Here is a 19702-nt window from a genome sequence, read left to right on the forward strand (position 1 = left end):
TGTAACGTATCTACACTAATGTCAGACAACATCCATCCATTTTCTACTTTTAGGGCTGGCTGGAGCCCATCCCAGTTGCATTCGGGCAGAAGGCTCTGTACACCCTGGACAAATTTAAATGTTTTTGGAGGTAGGAGGAAACTGGAGTATCCGGAGGGAACCCACGCAGTCATGGGAGAACATGCAAACTCCACACGGAAAGACACACAGCCCTGTATCGAACCCAGCATCTTGGTATTGTGAGGCACCATCACTAACTCATGTTCCATCGTACTGCCACCCCATCATATCCAAATGCAATCAATCAATCAATCAATCAATCAAAGTGTATTTATACAGCCCTTAATCACAAATGCACAAACCACAATGACGTCCTTGGATCGGATCCCTCAATTGGGCAAGAAAATAATGAACTGGAAATAATGAAAAACCTTGGGAGTGACCGCAGATGTGGGGACCCCCAAACCCTCAGGGTGATGGGTGCAATGGATGCCAAATAGGTACATCTAATAATGTAAGAGTCCAGTCCACAGGGAGGTCAGCAGGTGGATCCTCTTGCATGTAGACACGTCAGAGTGCTGAGTCATCACCGACTGATGCATATAGGAATGGTCCACCTCCATGGAAACTGATCAACTGGTCTAAAAAAGGGTCTATTTAAAGGGGAACATTATCACAATTTCAGAATGGTTTAAACCAATGAAAATCAGTTCCCAGTGGCTTATTTTATTTTATTGTTTTCAAAATTTTGCCCCTCCGGGAATATCCCTGAAAAATGCTTTAAAGTGCCTGATATGTGAAGCCATCATCCATTTTCCTGTGACATCATCCAGTGATGCTAATACGGATAGCACAGCAAGATATAGCGACATTAGCTCGGATTCAGACTCGGATTTCAGCGGATTTAGCGATTCAAAAGATTACGCGTGTATCGAAACGGATGGTTGGAGTATGGAGGCAGATAGAGAAAACAAAATTGTAGAAGAAACTGAAGCTATTCGGCCATGTTTGCCTTAGCATCGCCAGTAAAATGTGCAGACCAATGATCGGAAATTTTGCATCTTGTGACACTGGATCAACTTAAATCCATCGATTGGTAAGTGTTTGTTTGGCATTAAAAGTGGGTGGAGGGAAACGCTGGATGTAAATATAGTTTCAAATGCACATACAGCTAGCCTAAATAGCATGTTAGCATCGATTAGCTGGCAGTCATGCCGTGACCAAATATGTCTGATTAGCACATAAGTCAACAACATCAACAAAACTCACCTTTGTGATTTAGTTGACTTTGTCATTGGAAATGCATCTGCAGGTTATCCATACATCTCTGTGCCATGTCTGCCTTAGCATCGCTGGTAAAATGTGCAGACACTCCGGCACATTCAATGGGGGTCTGGCGGCAGATTTCTTTGACTTTATCGTTGGAAATGCATCTGCTTTGAGTGTCGCAGGATATCCACACAATCTTGCCATCTCTGTAGTAGCACAGCTTTCGTCAGTAAAGTGTGCGGAAAAAACGACTGACCATTTCGTCGGCTTTCCCCACACCTTCGTATTTTGAACAAATTTCGTCCAATTTTTTGCCACTATCGCATCTTTGGGCCAGTGGTGCAACTTGAATCCCTCCCTGTTAGTGTTGTTACACCCTCCAACAACACACCGACGAGGCATGATGTCTCCAAGGTTCCAGAAAATAGTCCAAAAAACAGAAAATAACAGAGCTGAGAGCCTGTGTTTGTAATGTGTTTAAGAAAATGGCGGCTTTATTACCTAGGTGACGTCACGTTCTGACGTCATCGTTCCGAGAGCGAAATATAGAAAGGTGTTTAATTCACAAAAATTCACCCATTTAGAGTTTGGAAATCGGTTGAAAAAATATATGGTCATTTTTCTGCAACATCAAGGTATATATTGACGCTTACATAGGTCTAGTGATAATGTTCCCCTTTAAAGGCTAGAACATATAAATGAGGTTTACTGAGGTAGCATCTCTAACTGTTTTATTGCCTGAATAAATTATTTAAAAAAATGTTGGCATGATAAAAACTGAAATATGACTGAGGAATAGTAAAATTGTGCCATTTTAATTGCATTACTCAATGTTATTTATTGCAGAGATGGAAAAGGGACACATCTGAGAAATCATACAGTGATCAGTGAGAGACAAAACCACGTATGTCTCTCTCTCAGACGGTATTGAAACATATCGGAAACCAGCTCATTCATCTCTCATTTTCATCTGAGTTGAGATCAGAAAAAAGAGACAACTGTTTTGAGATTTGAGAATTTTGAGATTCCACACAGTGGAGGGACTTATTTCTCAGGAGATAAATTAGAGAAAACCACTTTGGTCTCGATTAGTGATCTTTTATGTCTAGTAGATACAGTATAAATAAGACATAAAGGAGCACCAGCCCCGGCGTCATGGCGGCCCTGGGCTGGAAGCTATTTATTTTATTTATTTTTTACTTTGAAGCATTTGAAAATAAAATGATCAGTAATTAAAACAAAGGCACGTTGACTAAGACGATAAAACAATTAGCTGACAGGTTAGTAAAAATATAACTATAAGACAAAGAAGATGACAAACACAAAATCCAATTATATTTAATTTTGTCTTGTCGATGCGTGCGTCAAATTAGGAATGTATCCAATCACAGCTCTTAAATAGCGTACATTGAAAAAGGGGTGGGGGTTCAATATGGACGAAAGCCAAGTCACCACCAAATCCAACATATGTGGCTTTACCATTTAATATTTGTACACCAAGAAAATAGCAAACAGGATACATTTCATTTTTACTTTTATGATGCCACCTACAGGCGAATTGTCTATTCTGACATCGACACAGCTGTATGTCAAATAAAGGTATTATTATTTGCTGCTATCAGTCTTGCGCCGAAAACTGATTTGTGTCAAAAATTGATTCCCACGGCAACGTACCGCTTTCGGGCTTCTTCTCTCCACAACTGATAAGCATATGTGTTTGAAAATATTTAAAGGGGAACATTATCACCAGACCTATGTAAGCGTCAATATATACCTTGATGTTGCAGAAAAAAGACCATGTTTTTTTAACCGATTTCCAAACTCTAAAAGGGTGAATTTGGCAATTTAAACGCTTTTCAATTGTTCGCTGTCGGAGCAATGAACGTTCACCCGTGACGTTACAACGGGAAGCAATCCGCCATTTTCTCAAACACATTACACACACCAAGTCAAATCACCTCTGTTATTTTCCGCACCTTGGAGACATCATGACTCGTCGGTGTGTTGTCGGAGGGTGTAACAACACGATCAGGGACGGATTCAAGTTCACCTACGTGGAGTGGGCATCGATTAGCACGGCATGCTAATAGATGCAAACATGCTATCTAGGCTAACTGTATGTACATTGCATCATTATGCCTCATTTGTAGCTATATTTGCATCCAGCCTTTCCCTCCACCCACATTTAATGGCAAACAAACACATACCAATCGACGGATTCAAGTTGCACCAGTGTCAAAAGAGGCTAAAGTCCCTCGTTTGTTCTGCACATTTTACCAACGATAGCGATGCTACGACAGAGATGTGTGGATATCCTGCGACACTCAAATCAGATGCATTTCCAAAGATAAAGTCAACGAAATCGCAAAGTTGAGTATTGTTGATGTTATTGACTTATGTGCTGATCAGACAAACGACATCAAGCTTTACAGAGACAGTCTTGTGTACACTTTGCAAAAGAGCACCTCCACTGTCTCCGTAAAGCTTGATGTTGTTTTGTCTGATTAACACATAAGTCAATAACATCAACAAAACTCAACAGATTTAAGTTGCTCCAGTGGTCAAAAGATGCAATCATTGGTTAGAAGGCGATCGCCTAATAGCTTCAACAGCTATAGCTATAGCTATTGAGCGAATAGCTTCAATAGCTATTCGCTCAATAGCTTCAGTTTCTTCATCAATTTCATTTTCGCTATTGACCTCAACACTCCAACCATCCGTTTCAATTCATGTGTAATCTGTTGAAACGCTTAAGCCGCTGAAATCCGAGTCTGAATCCAAGCTAATGTCTCTATGTCTTTCTCTTCTGTCCGCCATGTTTTTTTGTATTGGCATCACGCAGCGACGTCACAGGAAAATGAACGGTTGGATTTACAGACCGCGAAAATCAGGCACTTTAAAGCCTTTTTCGGGATATTCCATGATGGGTAAAATTTGCAAAAAACTTTCTAAAATAAAATAAGCCACTGGGAACTGATTTTTATTGGTTTTAACCCTTCTGAAATTGTGATAATGTTCCCCTTTAAGCCTTTATTGTGTCTAAAAAATGACAGAGTTGGCCATTTCTATGTTTATAATGGGATTGTAAAGGACTATTATTGATCTGATATTAATGTGTTAAAACCTCTTTCTTGTCTAGAAGCTACATACAATAATAAATCATCTTTGTACATGCACATAATTAATATTAATAAAGTGTTTGGGTGTATTAATTCAAAAGAGGTACCTGTATATAAATGAAGTGCATATACTGTACGGTTTACATTTTGAAGTACAATATATACGCATAAGAGTAAATAATAAAGTACTTACAGTACTGTACTGTTTATGTGTTAAAGTACCCTATAATAAGCTAAAATAAACCCCAAACGACATCATAGTGATTCAAAATAATATTTTGATATTGACACATCTTTCGTATATCTCCTTAGGGCATTTTGGTAATGTATGCACACATGAGATGTGTCAATATCAAAATGTTACTTTGCATCATTTTTTGGCAACCAAGAATACATTGCTGTAATGAATAGATCCAAACACTTTATTACTATGTATTATGTGCATGAACAAAAAACAGTTATCATGGTATGTAGCTTTTGAACAAGAACAAGGTTTTAGCACATCAAGATTGGATCTACAACAGCCCTTAACAATAAATCTCATAGAAGTGGGAAACGCTTTGAATTTCTTGGATACAATAAAGGCCTGAACCATTCAAAACACTTATGATAACCACAAAAATAAAGTGTTGGTCTTACATCTCGGACAGAGGCCAGCATTAAAGCTTTAATAAGGGTGCGGGCGACCTCGAGATACTTACCGCGGAATCAATTTTTGGCAGGGCGCCCCACCCGAAAAATGGAAAATGAACCAAAAAGTTCTATTTTGGTTTCATCCGACCACATGACACTTTCCCAATCCTCTGCTTCATCATCCATGTATCCATTTTGGTATAAACTCAACTCGTCATGTTTGAAGGAAGAAGAATACTGAGTTGCATCCCAAGAACACCACACCTACTGTGAAGCATGGGGGTGGAAACATCATGCTTTGGGGCTGTTTATCTGCTAAGGGGACAGGACGATTGATCCGTGTTAAGGAAAGAATGAATGGGGCCATGTATCGTGAGATTTTGAGCCAAAACCACCTTTCATCGGTGACAGCTTTGAATGTTTGACCAAATACTTATTTTCCACCATAATTTACAAATAAATTCTTTAAAATTCCTACAATGTGAATTCCTGGATTTTTTTTTTACATTTTGTCTCTCACAGTTGAAGTGTACCTATGATGAAAATTACAGACCTCTGTCATCATTTTAAGTGCGAGAACTTGCACAATCGGTGGCTGACCAAATACTTTTTTTGCCCCACTGTAATAGTAGTTTTCCTTGTATATTATGATGTGCAAAAAAAAAAAAAGCATCACCATTTGGGGGGGCGCTGGCGCCTAGCGACCCAAAAAGGGAATAAGCGGTAGAAAATGGATGGATGGATGGATGGATCACCATTTGGCTTTTTTTTTCCACATATTACTGCTTAAGTGTGAGTGTGTTTTCTCCCAGCACGCTCTATTCTCAATTTTTTCCTTTTTCACAAAAATTGACCCTCACACGTCAATCGTCGTGGTGATCCATTACATTTCAGTCTCGCCCTCTTTTTTTCTTCACATTTCTTGACCTCCATCTTTCTTTCGTCTCTATGTAAGGAAAAAAAAATGGCTGCTGCTTTGTCTCTATCATTGCCAAACCTTCCTAGTTTGGTATTGGCTGAAGGGAGCATGTGGTGTATCTCTATTGGCTGGCTATAGCAGGTGAGGTTGAGTTCCCACTTAATCAATATCCTGCAGTGGAGGGGAGGGGGGGGGGGGGCTCCTTGTGCCAGACACATAGCAGCAGCCGTCAGCATTGGCAGCTTTCCATGAGATAGAGCATTAGGATGGCATGAACTGGAACCAAACACACGCACACACCCACGCACACACGCACGCACGCACGCACACACATAGCAGAACTCCACTCCCACCTCCCCTTTCCAGAGGCAGACTGACAGCATGGCAACTAGACATGGCATCACCAAAAAAACTATGCTTGCGTTCGCAGCCACTGCAGGTGCACCAAAAGAAACATGAAAAATATGTGTCGAAATAAATTGTAAGCCTAAATATTTTCAGGTAGGCGGAACTATTTGACCTTATTCCACCTCTATGTGACCATTATAAAACAGCATTTTCTCTGAAGGTGAAAACAAATCAATCAATCAATGTTTAATTATATAGCCCTAAATCACAAGTGCCTCAAAGGACTGCACAAACCTCAACGACATCCTTGTAGGGCCCACATAAGGGCAAGGAAAAACTCACCCCAGTGGGACGTCGACCATGATGACTGTGAGAAACCTTGGAGAGGCCCACATATGTGGGCAACCCCCCAAGGGGACCGAAAGCAATGGATGTCGAGCGGATCTAACATGATATTGTGAAAGTCCAATCCATAGTGGATCTAACGTAACCGTGAGAATCCAGTCCAAAGTGGATCCAATATAGTAGCGAGGGTCCCATCCAAAGTGGAGCCAGCAGGAAACCATCCCAAGCGGAGGTGGATCAGCAGCGCAGAGATGTCCCCAGCCGATACACAGGTGAGCGGTCCATCTTGTGTCCCGACTCTGGACGAGCGGTCCATCCTGGATCCCGATTTTGGACAGCCAGTACTTCATCCATGGCCACCGGACCGGACCCCCTCCACAAGGGAGGGGGTTACACAGGAGAAAGATAAAACAAACGGCAGATCAACTGGTCTAAAAAGGGGTCTATTAATAGAATAGAATAGAGTTTTTATTGTCATTATTGCAATGAACAGGTTCAAAGAACAACGAAATTGGAGCAGCTCCTCCTAAGGTGCATATACAATATGGTAGTATAAATAGTAAAAAAAAAAAGATAGAGATGACAGATGTATCTATGTATATGTATATGTATCCACACAGATGCATATCTGCATGCATATGAATACATATACACACATACATAAAACATTATTGCACATTGTAGTCCGAAAAAATAGAAAAAACATTTAAACATTACACATGAGGACATGATGGACATATTGTGCTCACTCAGTGCCTGTTTAGTGCTACTATGGCCCTTGGGTAAAAGCTATTTTTTAGTCTATTGGTGCTCGCTTTTAGCACCCTGTAGCGTCTGCCTGAGGGTAGCAGTTCCAGGTGGCTGTGCCCGGGGTGGAATGGGTCTTTCAGGATGCTCTGTGCTTTCCTGAGACAGCGGGAGCTGTACAGGTCAGCCAGGGGGGGAGGGGGCCTCCGATTAACTTCTGGGCGGTCTTTATGACTCTCTGGAGCGCCGTTCTCTCTGCGGCCGTGCAGCTGCTGAACCACACGCAGATGCAGTAGGTCAGGATGCTCTCAATGGAGCACCGGTAGAAGGACACCAGCAGTTCCTGTGAGAGGTGGTTGTTCCTGAGTATTCTCAGGAAGTGCAGTCTCTGGTGTGCCTTCTTGATGGTAGCCTTGGTGTTGGTGCTCCAGGATAGGTCGTCGGCCAGGTGGACTCCCAGGGAGCGGAAGTCGGAGACCACACAGTCACCACTGATGATCAGGGGCAGGATGTCCGTTTTTTTCCTCCTGAAGTCTATGACCAGTTCCTTGGTCTTGGAGGTGTTCAGGGCCAGGTTGTTGACTTTGCACCAATCCGACAGCTTCTCCACCTCATCCCGATATGCAGCCTCGTCTCCCTCCGAGATGAGCCCCACTACGGTGGTGTCATCCGCAAATTTGATGATGGAGTTGCTGGAGTGGGCAGGTGTGCAGTCGTATGTGTAGATGGAGTAGAGAAGGGGGCTCAGCACGCAGCCTTGTGGAGAGCCGGTACTGAGGTGCAGGCTTGATGACATGTGTTGACCCAACTGCATCCTCTGGGGGCGGTTGGATAAGAAGTCCTTAATCCACATGCAGATGGAGTTCGAGAGACCCAGGTCTGACAGTTTGGACACCAGTCTATCAGGAATAATGGTGTTAAATGCCGAACTATAATCCACAAAAAGCAGCCGCACGTAGCTCCCCCCCGTCTCCAGGTGACCCAGGAAGGAGTGTAGGGCTGTGGCGATAGCGTCCTCTGTGGACCTGTTGGCTCTGTAGGCAAACTGGTGTGGGTCTAGCTCTGGAGGGAGGACTGAGGTGATATGGGTCCGTACCAGCTTCTCGAAGCACTTCATAGCTATAGGTGTAAGTGCAACTGGACGCTAACTTTTTGCAACTTAATGCCAAAAAAACGGAAATGCTGATTATTGGTCCTGCTAGACACCGACCGCTATTTAATAATACAACTTTAACATTTGACAACCAAATGATAAAACAAGGTGACTCTGTAAAAAATCTGGGTATTATCTTCGACCCAACTCTCTCCTTTGAGTCACACATTAAAAGCGTTACTAAAACGGCCTTCTTTCATCTCCGTAATATCGCTAAAATTCGCTCCATTTTGTCCACTAGAGACGCCGAGATCATTATCCATGCGTTTGTTACGTCTCGTCTCGATTACTGTAACGTATTATTTTCGGGTCTCCCCATGTCTAGCATTAAAAGATTACAGTTGGTACAAAATGCGGCTGCTAGACTTTTGACAAGAACAAGAAAGTTTGATCATATTACGCCTGTACTGGCTCACCTGCACTGGCTTCCTGTGCACTTAAGATGTGACTTTAAGGTTTTACTACTTACGTATAAAATACTACACGGTCTAGCTCCAGCCTATCTTGCCGATTGTATTGTACCGTATGTCCCGGCAAGAAATCTGCGTTCAAAAGACTCCGGCTTATTAGTGATTCCTAGAGCTCAAAAAAAAGTCTCCGGGCTATAGAGCGTTTTCCGTTCGGGCTCCAGTACTCTGGAATGCCCTCCCGGTAACAGTTCGAGATGCTACCTCAGTAGAAGCATTTAAGTCTCACCTTAAAACTCATCTGTATACTCTAGCCTTTAAATAGACCTCCTTTTTAGACCAGTTGATCTGCCGCTTCTTTTCTTTCTCCTATGTCCCCCCCTCCCTTGTGGAGGGGGTCCGGTCCGATGACCATGGATGAAGTACTGGCTGTCCAGAGTCGAGACCCAGGATGGACCGCTCGTCGGGACCCAGAATGGACCGCTCGCCTGTATTGGTTGAGGACATCTCTACGCTGCTGATCCGCTTGAGATGGTTTCCTGTGGACGGGACTCTCGCTGCTGTCTTGGAGCCACTATGGATTGAACTTTCACAGTATCATGTTAGACCCGCTCGACATCCATTGCTTTCGGTCCCCTAGAGGGGGGGGGTTGCCCACATCTGAGGTCCTCTCCAAGGTTTCTCATAGTCAGCATTGTCACTGGCGTCCCACTGGATGTGAATTCTCCCTGCCCACTGGGTGTGAGTTTTCCTTGCCCTTTTGTGGGTTCTTCCGAGGATGTTGTAGTTGTAATGATTTGTGCAGTCCTTTGAGACATTTGTGATTTGGGGCTATATAAATAAACATTGATTGATTGATTGATCTGACAGAGTTCTTCTTCGGCACCGGGATTATTGTGGAGGTCTTCAGGCATGATGGGATGACGGCCTGGGAAAGGGACTGGGTGAAGATCTTCGTAAATACTCCGGCCAGCTGGTCTGCACAGTCTCTTAGTACCTGTCCCGGGACTCCATCTGGGCCCGTAGCCTTCCTCGGGTTCACTGCCTTCAGCGTGCGTCTCACCTCATGCTCCTCCAGTATAAGGATGCAGCTGCTGTGGGTGTTGGGTGGGAGTGTTGTGACCGCTGCAGGTGTTTTTCTCTCAAATCGGGCGAAGAAGCTGTTTAACTCCCCCGCTCGAGAGGCATCGCCGTCAGCCGAAGGGTTACTGGGTCTGAAGTTGGTCATGTCTTTAATTCCTTTCCATACCTCCTTGGTGTTGCTGCTCTGCAGGTGGGCTTCCATTTTCCTCCTGTGTTCGGCTTTTGCCTCTCTGATGCCTCTCTTCAGATTGGCTCTGGCAGCGCTGTAGAGTGCCAGGTCCTGCGCTTTGAAGGCACTGTCTCTCTCTTTGAGCAAGCCCTGGACTGTTTTTGTCATCCAGGGCTTCCTGTTGGGGTAGACTCGGATGCGCTTGTCCACTGTGACAGTGTCTATGCAGTGTTTGATGTACCCCAGGACTACTTCTGTGTACTGCTCCAAGTCTGGGTTTTCAAAAACTGACCAGTCTGTTGTATCAAAGCAGTCCTGCAGCTGTTCCATGGCTCCCTCCGGCCATGTTTTGACCATTTTGATTGTGATAGGAGCACTTTTTCTTATTGGTGTGTAAGCTGGCAAAAGGAGCAGGGATATGTGGTCAGACTTGCCTAATTGGGGAAGTTATTTGGCTCTATATCCTTTTTTTATGTTGGAATAGACTTTGTCCAGTGTGTTAGCTCCCCTCGTAGCACACTTCACATGCTGGTGAAGTTTGGGGAGCACTTTTTTCAGGTCGACATGATTAAAGGCTGGAGTATACAAATAAGTTTTAAGATGAGATTTAAATGCCTCTACTTGGATGGTATCTCGAACTGTTACCGGGAGGGCATTCCAGAGTACTGGAGCCTGAACAGAAAGCGCTCTATAGCCCGCAGACTTTTTTTGGGCTCTGGGAATCACTAATAAGCCGGAGTCCTTTGAACGCAGATTTCTTGCCGGGACATATGGTCACAATAAAATCGGCGAGATAGGCTGGAGCTAGACGTGTAGTATTTTTATACGTAAGTAGTAAAACCTTAAAGTCACATCTTAAGTGCACAGGAAGCCAGTGCAGGTGAGCCAGTACAGGCGTAATGTGATCAAACTTTCTTGTTCTTGTCAAAAAGTCTAGCAGCCGCATTTTGTACCAACTGTAATCTTTTAATGCTAGACATGGGGAGACCCGAAAATAATACGTTACAGTAATCGAGACGAGACGTAACAAACGCATGGATAATGATCTCGGCGTCTTTAGTGGAGAAAATGGAGCGAATTTTAGTGATATTACGGAGATGAAAGAAGGCCGTTTTTAGCAACGCTTTCAATGTGTGACTCAAAGGACAGAGTTGGGATGAAGATAATACCCAGATTCTTTACCGAGTCGCCTTGTTTAATTGTTTGGTTGTCAAATGTTAAAAGTTGTATTATTAAATAGAGGTCGGTGTCTAGCAGGACCGATAATCAGCATTTCCGTTTTTTTGGCGTTGAGTTGCAAAAAGTTAGCAGACATCCATTGTTTGATTTCATTAAGACACGCCTCCAGCTGACTACGGCGTGTTGGTCAGCTTTAGGGGCATGTTAGATTTGCGTGTCATCAGCATAAACAGTGAAAGCTAACACCGTATTTGTGTATGATGTCACCTATCGGCAGCATGTAGATGCTGAAAAGTTCAGGGCCAAGGACTGAACCCTGGGGAACTCCACACGTTACCTTAACACAGTCCGAGGTCACATTGTTTATGTGGAGACGCACTGCATCCTGTCAGTAAGATAAGATAATGACATGTTCAATGAAAATGTAAGATGCTTAGAGTCAGGGTTTGGCTAGTATTTATCCATCCATCCATCCATTCTCTACCGCTTATTCCCTTTTGGTGGCGGGGGGCGCTGGCGCCTATCTCAGCTACAATCGGGCGAAGGCGGGGTACACCCTGGACCAGTCGCCACCTCATCGCAGGGCCACACAGATAGACAGACAACATTCACACTCACATATCCACACACTAGGCCAATTTAGTGTTGCCAATCAACCTATCCCCAGGTGCATGTCTTTGGAAGTGGGAGGAAGCCGGAGTACCCGGAGGGAACCCACGCATTCACAGGAGAACATACAAGCATTTAATGGAGTTCAAACAATGATTTTCAATGTAAAGCAAAGAAGAATACTGTATTTTCTATTTCTGATTTTTTTCCTACGCTAATTTATACATTTTTTCTTTGTAAACGGCCATAACGTTTTGTATTCAACAAATAGTTTTCATGCAATACAGATAGATACTGTAAAGGGTGTGTTATGTTTTGTGCTATGGCGCCATCTTTTAGACAAGTTTGCTCACTGCAGGGTCTTCATTCATCACTCCAAGCAACGTTAGTAGGTTTTACAGTACAACTAAAACGATTTATACATACTAAAGCGTCCCATGTGTGATGTATGTAAAAGTGTTTTAATGCATTTTTGTACATGCTATTGTAATGTAATTTAGCTAACGCTGTTAGCATTAGTTGAATATGCTAACTCGTTTAAAAATATCTTTGTTATTAACTTGCAATGGCATTCTTTTGTATTGTTTCATTTTCGTAAATTTGCGAAAATATCTTTGTGGATTCATTGAGTCTCGTTTAGCTGATTGGAGAGCTAGCTTCCGCAGCTAGTGGGTTGTCACGCCAAATTTCTTCCCCCCTACAAAAGCCATCCCCCGGAAGAAATTTTGCATGACAGCCCCTCTAATGCCTGAAGGACCCCAATGAGGCTGTGATAATACCAAGTTATATGACTCTTAAGGGTTACAGCTACAAAATTAGCGAAGCAAAAATAGCTTGAAAGGTTAGCACGCTGGAATGCTAATATTTTTTTCCTCACCGTTAAGGGTTACAGCTGCCAAAATTAGCGAAGCAAAAAATAGCTTGAAAGGTTAGCATGCTGGAATGCTAATACTTTTTCCTCACCGTTATTTTTCACCAATGACAATCAGCCAATTATAATGCATTTAAAACAGGCAGCTGTGTGGGCTGCTTTAAGGTCCCTCCACCCTCATTGGGGTCCTTCAAGCAGTTTCTTCCAGGGGGAAGGTTTATGTAGGGGGGAAGAAATTTGGCGTGACAGCGTCCATGACAATGACTTTTGATTTGTTTGTTTAGCCCGTTTACTGCGATGTTACAGTCACACTTTGGTAACAATTAAGGTATGTAATTAAACATTTAAAAAATATTTTGCACCGGTATATGTCTGCCGCATACGGTCCAGTATGGCTAATATACTGTAAGCATCAATATTTATGTTTTCTAAATTTGGTGGGTGCGGCTTGAATACGCGTGCGGTCAATAGCCCGGAAAGTACGGTAATATGTCGATGGTTTGTACTCTGGCAGTTCTTTGTCACAGTAATTCAAGAGCTGTGTGTGTGTGTGTGTGTGTGTGTGTGCGTGTGTGTGTGTGTGTGCTGTGTGTGTGGTGTGTGCGTGTGTGTGTGTGTGTGTGTGTGTGTGTGTGTGTGTGTGTGTGTGTTTGCCCTTGTTGAGACATCAACAAGGAAAAGTACTTTCGATATGAGGACGGGTGAACAAGTTAGTACGGGAAACATGGTCCCAATACAAAAAACAATGCATCTAATAGAGAATGTCTGATTTGCACCCCTGGTGGTGAAATCTATCTAAATTAAGGTGGTTCCAAAAGGAGGAATTTTTCAGTTTGAATCTGTTGCAAGTCTTGTGTATTCTTTGTAACTTGTTTGTGTGTGCTATGGTTATTGAGGTTGTATTTCTTGGTCCCTCCCCGGGAGTCTATCCTTAGACTGAATATTTTTTTACTCCCCCCTACTGCCCTACCACCTCCAATGATTACCTGTTTTCCACCTTTTCAAGGGGCGCCAGACGTTGGCTGATCCGTCAGAGGTCCTGTTTTGACTCCCTGGTCAACATGTGAAATAACAAGTGTGTGTAAAAATTTGAAGTGCTCCAACTATGGCCAACATATGTAAAAACAAGTGTGTGTAAGAAATTGAAATGCGCCAACTTTGGCCAAAATTAATTTAAAAAAAAATTAAATAAATATGTACATAGAGACCGGCAGCACAGTGAAACAGGGGTTTGTGCATGTGCCTCACAATACGAAGGCCATGAGTAGTCCTGGGCTCGATCCTGTGCTTGGGATCTTTCCGTGTGGAGTTTGCATGTTCTCCCCGTGACCGCGTGGGTTCCCTCCGGGTTCTTCGGCTTCCTCCCACCTCCAAAAACATGCACCTGGGGATAGGTTGACTGGCAACACTAAATTGGCCCTAGTGTGTGAATGTTGTCTGTCTATCTGTGTTGGCCCTGTGATGAGGGCGACTTGTCCAGGGTGTAACCCGCCTTCCGCCCGAATGCAGCTGAGATAGGTTCCAACACCCCCCCCACCCCTACCCCAAAAGGGACAAGCGGTATAAAATGGATGGATGCATGGGTTAGGAGCTAACATAAGAACTCCATCAACCAGCATGACACAGTAGTGAAGAGCATGCGCAGTAGCCAAGTTTATGTTGTTGAATGTAGACATGCCGGCAGCTGGATGTTTTTGATGAGCACGCAGGGGGGTAAACTTTAAGAAGTCAGCCAACACGCCTCGTTTGCACCTTTTATGATTAGACAAGACAACACAATATATTTACAAGGCCATTTTGTAGAAGGATATTTAAAGAGAAACTACATCTTGTGAGACGATGTCGACCAACCCCGGAAGCTCGAATGAGTGCTGCAAATTGTGAGTTCAAATATTGTGTTTATTATGTTTTTTGCAATTTTGATTTTTACAATTTTGATTTTTACAGTACCACTTAAGATATATCTAAATTGCTGATGCGGGTTTATTGATTTATAAATGCGCCAGAAAACAACCCGTTTTGTACACAATTGGTGGTGATTCAGTGCCCAATAGCGCGTAAATGTATTCCTGTATAGTATTTTTCCAGAAATGGTTAAGTGGTGACATCAATGATGCTAACGGGGTTTGTAGCATTGAGTTGGGAAATTGACTTAGATGTAAATGAAAACGGAATACAATGATTTGCAAATCATTTTCAACCCATATTCAGTTGAATATGCTACAAAGACAACATATTTGATGTTCAAACTGATAAACATTTTTTTGTTTGCAAATAATCATTAACTTTGGAATATGATGCCAGCAACACGTGACAAAGAAGTAGGGAAACGTGGCAATAAATACTGATAAAGTTGAGGAATGCTCATCAAACACTTATTTGGAACATTTCACAGGTGTGCAGGCTAATTGGGAACAGCTGGGTGCCATGACTGGGTATAAATGCAGCTTCCATGAAATGCTAAGTAATTCACAAACAAGGATGGGGTGAGGGTCACCGCTTTGTAAGCAAATTATCGAACAGTTTTAGAACAACATTTCTCAACAAGCTATTGCAAGGAATTTAGGGATTTTACCATTTACGGTCTGTAAAATCATCAAAAGATTCGGAGAATCTGGAAAAATCACTGCACGTAAGCAAGGATATAACGGACCTTTGATCCCTCAGGTGATACTGCATCAAAAATTGACATCAGGGTGTAAAGAATGTCACCGCATGGGCTCAGGAACACTTCATAAAACCACTGTCAGTAACTACAGTTGGTCGCTACATCTGCAAGTGCAAGTTAAAACTCTACTATGCAAAGCAAAACCCATTTATCAACAATACTCAGAAACAACGCCGGCTTCGCTGGGCCCGAGATCATCTATGATGGACTGATGCAACGTGGAAAAGTGTTCTGTGGTCTGACGAGTCCACATTTCAAATCATATTTGGAAACTGTGGACGTGGTGTCCTCCGGAACAAAGAGGAAAATAACCATTCGGATTGTTATAAGCGCAAAGTTCGAAAGCCAGCATCTGTGATGAAATGGGGGTGTATTAGTGGCCAAGGCATGGGTAACTTACACATCTGTGAAGGCCCCATTAATGCTGAATGGTCCACACAGGTCTTGGAACAACATATGTTGTCATCCAAGCAAAGTTTTCATGGACGCCCCTGTTTATTTCAGCAAGACAATGCCAAGCTACGTGTTGCAGTACAACAGCGTGGTTTTGTAGTAAAAGAGTGCGGGTACTTTCTTGGCCCGCCTGCAGTCCAGACCTGTCTCCCATCGAAAATGTGTGGCGCATTATGAAGCGTAACATACAACAGCGGAGACTCCGGACTGTTGAACGACTGAAGCTCTACATAAAACAAGAATGGGAAAGAATTCCACTTTCAAAGCTTCAACAATTAGTTTCCTCAGTTCCCAAACGTTTATTGAGTGTTGTTAAAAGAAAAGGTGATGTAACACAGTGGTGAACATGCCCTTCCCCAACTACTTTGGCACGTGTTGCAGCCATCAATTTCTAAGTTAATTATTACTTGCAAAAAAAAATAAAGTTTATGAGTTTGAACATCTAATATCTTATCTTTGTAGTGCATTCAACTGAATACGGGTTGAAAAGGATTTGCAAATCATTGTATATTTACATCTAACACAATTTCCCAACTCATATGGAAACGGGGTTTGTATTTTGAGAGGTAATCATTGGAGGAAGAGAAGAACACATTAACATTTCGCCTGTTGGATCTACCTTGGGAGGACGTGCTGGTCGCCCATATCCTCTCCTGCTTGCATTTAAAGCAGCTAGTCAGCCTGCAAAGAGTGAGCAAGCGGTTCCGCGCACTCATCCAGATCTATTTTGCCAAATGCAAGAGTTTCGATCAAGTAGAGCAGTCCATTCCCAAGGAAGCCTTCATCTTCATGATGAAAGAAAACACAGTTCTGCAGAAGCTGTGCCTCCAGAGCTGCTCCTACTGGCTGACAGACATCGATCTGCTCCCGATTCTCAGCCAGAACCAGCGTCTTCTCGGTGTGGTCTGAATCGCCACTCCCTGGTGGCGTTGTCTTTGACCTGCTTCGCACACCTGCGCCACCTTGCCCTGGCAAACTGCAGCTTCGTGGACGGCGTGTCCCTGCGCAACTTGGCCGACCACTGTGGAGAGCTGTGCTCCGTCAACCTCGCCGGGTGCCGCCAGCTAAAAGACGACGCCATCTGCTACCTGGTCAAGAAGTGTGCAAAGTTAACCTTTCTTTCTTTGGCGCTCAATGGAAATATCACAGACGAGTCTGTGGAGGAGGTGGCCAAGAACTGCAGGAACATCGAGCATCTGGACTTGAATTTTTGCCTGCCTGTCAGTATTCAGTCCATCAGGACTATTGGAGAATATTTCCCGAGGCTACAGTCCTTGAAGGTGAAACACTGCCACCAGGTGACGGAGTCCAGCCTGGAGCCTCTACGCAATTCGCGACGTGCTCATCGATGTCCAACCGCTTCCAGAGAGGGCACGGCTGTCGCACGTGCTCCGATATACTCCTTTTGTCAATTTACAGTTCAAGAAAGACCACTACAACTGAGCAATATGTTGTACTGGGACGGCGTGGCGCAGTGGAAGAGTGGCCGTGTGCAACCGAGGGTCCCTGGTTCATTTCCCATATACAAGTACAACCCATTTATCATTTCTCATTTAAGTGGGACATCACTGAGGGCCTAGCCACTGTTGAAATCAAATGTTGGCAAAGCCCGAACGACTACCTAGTGTGTGTGAATGGGTAAATGTGGAAGTAGTGTCAAAGCGCTTTGAGTACCTTGAAGGCGCTATACAAGTACAACCCATACCTCTGTGAGTCGCAAAAGTGTCCACAGCTTTTAGAAATTTGTGTACGTGAAGCATGAAGTTTGTGATTTCCACGTTCATTTCGTTCCTAATACATCGCAAATTTAATACATGAGGCCCTCGTTCGTTTTCTTGTTTTTTCATTCAAAAGATGGAACAAAAAACATGAAGGAGAAAAATACCAGAATATAATTTGAAAATTTTATGTTCCAATGAAATTGGCCTGCTATAGTTTCTGTGCTTACAGAAAAAACTGAGATTTAAAGGCCTACTGAAATGAGATTTTCTGTTTTAAACGGGGATAGCAGGTCCATTCTATGTGTCATACTTGATCATTTCGCGATATTGCCATATTTTTGCTGAAAGGATTTAGTAGAAAACATCGACGATAAAGTTCGCAACTTTTGGTCACTAATAAAAAAGCCTTGCCTGTACCGGAAGTAGCAGACGATATGCGCGTGACGTCACGGATTGTGGAGCTCCTCACATCTGAACATTGTTTACAATCATGGCCACCAGCAGCGACGATTTCCCCATTAATTTCAGCGAGGATGAAATATTTGTGGATGAGGAAAGTGAGAGTGAAGGACTAGAAAAAAATAAAAAATAAAAAGACGAGGGCAGTGGGAGCGATTCAGATGTTATTAGACACATTTACTAGGATAATTCTGGAAAATCCCTTATGTGTTTATTGTGTTACTAGTGTTTTAGTGAGATTATATGGTCGTACCTGTACATACTGAAGGTCGGCCCCGCACCTTTCTTCAGCACCAGTCGACGGGTGGTGGCGATGCCCATCTCTGCCCTTCGCAAGGGACCCTCTTCGAAACACGATCTTTCGAAATAATCACTGCATAATACAATGTAATTTGTGTGTGTGGTCCAATCCAACCGTGTTCGCTTGACATCTCTGTTCCATAGTAAAGCTTGACTGTCATCATTCGGGAATGTAAACAATGAAACACCAGCTGTGTTTGTGTTGCTAAAGCCGGCCGCAATACACCGCTTCCCACCTACAGCTTTCTTCTTTGGCGTCTCCATTGTCCATTGAACAAATTGCAATAGATTCAGCAACACAGCTGTCCAGAATACTGTGGAATTTTGCGATGAAAACAGACGCGCTAATAGCTGGGAACAATGCTGGAACAAAATGTCCTCGACAATCCGTGACATGCGTCATCATACCGAGACGTTTTGGCGCGAAATTTGAATATGCAATTTAGTAAACTAAAAAGGCCGTATTGGCATGTGTTGCAATGTTAAGATTTCATCATTGATATATAAACTATCAGACTGTGTGGTCGGTATTTATGTGTTTTTTAAAAATACCAGACCATTAAAAGTGTGTAGTATGGTAGAAACACAGGCATCGAAGTGCAAATCTGTTTTCTAGTTGCACTCAACTATCGTAAATTGTATTGCATACATGCAACACATTTGAAACAATAAAATAGATATTGCGCCAACCCATCTTATCTTTCATCAGTCACCTCTGACGGAATGTTCTTCTGGATGAATGGGCATGAATTCCCACGGTCGGACAAGACAAGTATAAGCTCATGTAGCTTTGAATGGGGAACTTAAACATAACTTTCCCCTCCTCGCAAAATATTGCAAGAACATTTGATGCAAATAACACACAAAATGTCTTACTCTCAAACAATGAAGAAGTTCCACACAATTGACGCCACGTTTGTTTACACTGCGCCCAGAGCAAGTTTAAGGTGTGCATGGTCTGCATACTCTATCTAACACAGTGGCCCCCAACCACCGGGCCGCAGAATATTTTTTTATTCATTTTTATAAATATATATATATATATATATATTTTTTTTTTTTTTTTTAATTAAATCAACATAAAACACACAATATACACTTACAGTTAGTGCACCAACCACAAAAACCTCCCTATTTCATGACAAAAACGTCCCTTTTTCACTGCTCTAACACACCTACTCCACTGTATGGGTAATCTCGCCTTTTTTGTACGTTATCTGATTTATTGATATGTCTGAATTTGTCATATT

At 42.9% G+C, this 19702-nt stretch overlaps 1 pseudogene; it reads left to right on the forward strand.

Moving 5' to 3' along the window:
- Positions 1–13340: 13340 nt before the first annotated feature.
- LOC133564033 (F-box/LRR-repeat protein 15-like) lies at positions 13341–17415 on the forward strand (annotated as a pseudogene).
- The last annotated feature ends 2287 nt before the right edge of the window (positions 17416–19702 follow it).

This window comes from Nerophis ophidion, linkage group LG13, assembly GCF_033978795.1.
Source record: "Nerophis ophidion isolate RoL-2023_Sa linkage group LG13, RoL_Noph_v1.0, whole genome shotgun sequence".
NCBI classification, from domain to species: Eukaryota; Metazoa; Chordata; class Actinopteri; order Syngnathiformes; family Syngnathidae; genus Nerophis; species Nerophis ophidion.